Source organism: Triticum aestivum, chromosome 1D, assembly GCF_018294505.1.
Source record: "Triticum aestivum cultivar Chinese Spring chromosome 1D, IWGSC CS RefSeq v2.1, whole genome shotgun sequence".
Taxonomy (NCBI): Eukaryota; Viridiplantae; Streptophyta; class Magnoliopsida; order Poales; family Poaceae; genus Triticum; species Triticum aestivum.
The window spans coordinates 129424718-129430257 of NC_057796.1; positions in this window are offsets into that span (position 1 = coordinate 129424718).

The window sequence follows — 5540 nt, forward strand, 5'->3', positions numbered from 1 at the left end:
CTTGAACTTTGTGTTCATGCCCATGGACACGATGTAGATCCTACTATAGAAGCTTCTTGTAATAATAACTATTTCGTTGATATAATATCATCTCGTATCTGTGAATTGATCCTATGCAATCGTGGTTCCGACCATATTTTCTCTTTGATCCCATTTCTCGGACAAGTTAAAGAACTTGTCTTTTGCAAGTCAATACCCCAGTCCAACCTCTACTTTGATCTACCGTCGAGTATTACCCTCTGGTATCTCGAGAATATCTAAGAACTGTGTTGCATCTTATGAGTCTTCATCAGCTATTATTTCTCACTAATTCCAATTTTTCCAACGGGTTCTGAGTTGTTAGAACCCCTCAAGGACACCGATATGTGAATCAATTCCGCACTCCGATTCAATAACTCTAAGTAATTTTTGTTGCTTACGAGTTTAATAATCCTTCAAGTCATTCCTAGCTTGTTTGGCTATATCATTATCTTGATGATTTTAACTGTGCTACCTGGTCCTTACTCCCGGAGCACCACCTTCGACGATGAGCTAAGCTTACGTCGATTTTCCTCGTCATATTGTTTCAGCTCGAACAACAAACTTGACCCCGAGTTTGTGTAGTATCTGTGGCTCCAATAATCTTTTGCTGCATCAGTCCTTTTGCTTGATGCAGTCGCTGATCAATTGCTTCTTCGTGGATCCCCTCGACAACAAAATGTCGTGATCATCATCAACATTTTGACTCCTTCCAGGATATCAATGGGATTCTTGACGATAAGTGCCATCCTCGTTCCTTGGTAATTTGAGTTACCATCGACAACATCCTTACATTCCTTTCATCACAAACTTGATCATGTTATGGAGCTCCTTGCTAACCAGCTTATGTTATGTTCTACCTTGGAGTATTACCATATTTTATGTCAAGGATATTGTGAGAATTTCTCCACCTCTTGAGAATTCTTGATATAGTAATACTTCTCGCCATCTCCATTTGTTTTCTGATCCCCGTGTTGTTTCTAACCGGAAAACCGACAATTGAACTATGATGTGCGACTTCAAAACTTCTAGCAACCCTATTGCTCTGAAGTTAATGGTCGATATTTCATTCTTAGACCATTGGTTATCGAATCACCGTTCTAACATTGATCATTCTACCTAAGACCATATTCGGGTGCACCTTTCAACCAATGTTTAATTGTGTATGTTTTCCTCGAGCATACATCATTAAGTCATTCGATCTAGCTAATGTTATCTCCTTGTTCACATAGTTGTGGAAATCCATCTTTTGGAAATCTCAATGGATTGTCGCTGAGTCAATCAGTCACCTCCTCACCTCCCCTGGATTTAATTATGAACCCTTGTTCGGAACTCGCTTCCATAGTTCATCTCCCGAGAATCTTCGATGTCGTTTCGACAATTTGTGTTGCACCTTTCTTCTCAGGCATCCTGAGTCTGAGTTATCCTGACACCAATCAGATCTGAATCTCGGTCAAATATGATGGTTGGAACATATTTCCAAGAGTTACAACATTGGTCTATTTTATGACCCGATAAGGTAATGTCATGCCTAACCCACCTGGCCGGAGGATCTATTGTTATAAGTTTTCCCTTTTTAGCAAGGTTAGCTATTCTTCCATGAGGAAATTGTAAGACATACTCTATAAGTTGTTCCTGATGGATCCTCTGTGTATCCATAGCCTGATCTTACCTAATGACCATGTCAATGCTATCTCGAAGCATGTCTATGGTACTCCGATTTTCAATAAGAACATTTAAAGCACAATGCTAAATTTTCCTTATCAATTATCCAAACACCGTTGTATGGGTAATGTCAGGAAAGTTCTCTTCCCTTACCTAAATGGTTTTCTACCTTCTATCCTGTCATGGATATCATCTGCTTGTCCTTGGGAAGGATATACCCCTGAAATATGTGTTTAAACACATTTTCCTTTCCATTGTTCTGTTTAATCTGATGATCACATTTTCCTTTCCGTTGTTTTGTTTAACCTTTCTGGTGATCTATATGATCTAAGCAGTAATGTTCTTCTGCTTATGTAAACACCTTGGTGTACAACCCTGTCAGTAAGACCCTGTTGCTTTTGTTGATAGCATTCCGGTAACCATCGATGGACGAGAACTTTGCCTATTGGTCCGCCTCGTTCAACGAGCAGGAAAATAGTTCTCTTCGTCCCTCGCCCTTGGTACCGATGTTGATGTCGACATAAATGACAGGCTATCCTCTGACATGCCTTGCTTACATGATCACGCAAGACGTCTCCGCCCTTCCTACTTTAACCCACATGGTGGGCCCATAACCCACAGTTCCACAGGATCAAAACCTGACTCTCTTGTACAACCCTGTCTCTAATGGTTATTCCTCATGCTTGGCTTCGTATTTAATTCACGGGCCACCTTCCTAGTGCTCTATTCTGGTATCAAACGCAATACTTACTCTCGCTGCTCTGAACCCCTTTTCCTCTCTGGTTAAGACTTCGAGCAACTATCTACCCATTTGAAACTTCTTATTGTACCATATTACTTTGCTCTCGGCATGTTTTATTCGTTCAACTCGAGAGATACTCATATGTTCATTCGTGGGATAACCCCCGGTGATTACCCCTCGTAGCGTTCTATCGTTGTCAAGCTGCCCCTTTCCTATTCGTAAGTACGATGGAGCTCCCGAAGAAAGGATGCCAACATCGTCATGATGACCGAAGCAGAGAAATGAAGACACCCACGTAATGGATCGACCTCTTCGAGAAGAGCAACCAAGACCGAGATGACTCGTTAGAATTTCGTAACCAAATCCCTTCCCCGTCACTTCCCCTCTTAAATCTCGGGACGAGATTTCTTGTAGTGGAGGAGAATTGTGACGCCCAGATAATTAAGCTACAGTGAACCTCTGCTAATGATGCCACGTCACCTCGATTTATGTTAATAAACTCGCGTTAGTTCAAAACGATTCGAATTTAAATTTTAATTAAATGCAAACAATAAAGGTTTTCAAATATAAAAACTAAAATGTTTGGAGTGAGCCAAATAATGCATAGGTAATTAAGGCGGAGAAACCACACTTTTACAAAATGTTTAAATACTCTAAAATGATTTAAACCGTAGCAAAAACAGTTATATAAATGCCTTTGGTATTTTATAAATTGCTAAACTATTTTAATTCGGGGTAAAACTTTTTATGACAGTGGGTTATTCTAGAACATTATTTTAGGGGCTATTGTTATATTTTAGTTGAACAAAATACAAACAGAGGAGAAAATTACAAAAACAGAAAAGAATAAATAAAAACAAAAGGTAAAACAAAATAACAAAATTATTTAAAAAGAGAACACCCCCCACTGGGCCACGGCCCAGCTGGCCTCTGGGCCAACCAAGCCAGCCCAGCCGGCGCCTACAGCCCCCCTGGGGCGACCTAACCCTAGCGATCCCCTCCCCACTTCCCCCACAATTACCACGACCTCTCTCTCCCCTTCTGGATCACGCCCCCACGCGCCCCGATCCCACCGACTCGCCCCCGCGCCCCATCATCATCGCCGCCTGTCGCCGGATCCCTTCCCCCGTAGGTGCCCCGCCGTCCCAGCCGCTTCGCCGCTGCTCCTCGCGGCCTCGGCGAGCACGCCCGCGCTCAAGGACTGCCGCCTCTGCCCCGCAGCTTCTTCGTCGTCATCGCGCCACGCCTGCAGCACCACCGGCCGCCGCCGTCATCGCCGTGCCGTCGTCCAACGCCCCAGGGCCGCCTCGCCATCGCCGTTCGCCGGAACCGCGTCCTCGACCTCCCCCTCGATGGACTCCGTCAACCCTCGCCGCATGTACCCCTGCATCGGGGGTGAGCTCCTCCCCCTCGCTGCTTTCCTCGCCCACATACGTCGCCTGTGCGCGAGCACCGCACCAGCCGTCCCCGCTCCGAACTGCTCCGCCGTGCACTGCTGCTGCCGCGCCCGCCCCAGGCCTCTATGCTGCCTGCCCTGCTCGCTCGTCAGCGGCCGCGCTGGCCATGTTCAGCTGCGGCTGGCCAGAGCCACCGCCAAGTCGGGCCAGCCCTGATTAGCTTAGGGCCTAATCCCCCCTTCCCCACTGATCTGTTGCTGATCACCGGGACCCACCACTACTAGAACTAATTAAATCCAACTGTTAAAATAAAAGTGACCCAATGACAGGTAGACCCCACCTCTAAATATCTTTTTAAAGAAGTGTTAAAAACTGTAGGTATGACACCTGGGCCCCACTTCCCCTCTTTAACCAGTCAACTTGGACTGTTGACTACTGACTCAGCAGTCAACAGGTCCCACCTGTCATAGACATCCACACACTACTGGGTACATTTATGTACCCATAGCAGTTCTGTATTTATTATTTTCGAATTAAATGAATTCCAGAAATTATAGAATATTCATTAAATCTTTATAAATTGATATAAAATAATTCGTAGCTCGGATGAAAATACTTTGTACATGAAAGTTGCTCAGGACGACGAGACGATTCCGGATACGCAGCCCGTTCGTCCACCACACACCCCTAGCATATCGAACACGCAACTTTCCCCCTCCGGTACCTCTGCCCAAAAACGCGAAACACCGGGGATACTTTCCCGGATGTTTCCCCCTTCGCCGATATCACCCCTTACCACGTTAGGGCACACCTAACACCGCGGTTTGCTCTGTCATGCATCGTTATGCATATGTTTGCATTGTATTCATTGTTTCTTCCCCCTCTTCTCTCCGGTAGACTACGAGGCCGACGCTGCTGCTGGTGCCCCGACCGACTACACTGTTGACGACCCCTACTTGCCAGAGCAACCAGGCAAGCCCCCCCCTTGATCACCAGATATCGCCTATTCCTTCTCTATACTGCTTGCATTAGAGTAGTGTAGCATGTTACTGCTTTCGGTTAATCCTATACTGATGCATAGCCTGTCATTGTTGCTACAGTTGTTACCCTTACCTGCTATCGTACTGCTTAGTATAGGATGCTAGTGTTCCATCAGTGGCCCTACACTCTTGTCCGTCTGCCATGCTATACTACTGGGTCGTGATCACTTTGGGAGGTGATCACGGGTATATACTTATATACTCTATACATGACACATGTGGTGACTAAAGTCGGGTCGGCTCGAGGAGTACCCGCAAGTGATTCTGATGAGGGGGCTGAAAGGACAGGTGGCTCCACCCCGGTAGAGGTGGGCCTGGGTTCCTGACAGCCCCCGACTGTTACTTTGTGGCAGAGCGACAGGGCAGGTTGAGACCACCTAGGAGAGAGGTGGGCCTGGCCCTGGTCGGCGTTCGCGGATACTTAACACGCTTAACGAGATCTTGGTATTTGATCTGAGTCTGGCCATTTGGTCTATACGCACTAACCATCTACGTGGGAGTAGTTATGGGTATCCCGGCGTCGTGGTATCAGCCGAAGCTCTTCTTGACGTCAGCGACGGAGCGGCGCGCGCCGGATTGGACTGGAACGCCTGCTAGGCTAGGTCTGCTTCCGGCCGCCCTCGCAACGTGCAGGTGTGCAATGGGCGATGGGCCCAGACCCCTGCGCGCATAGGATTT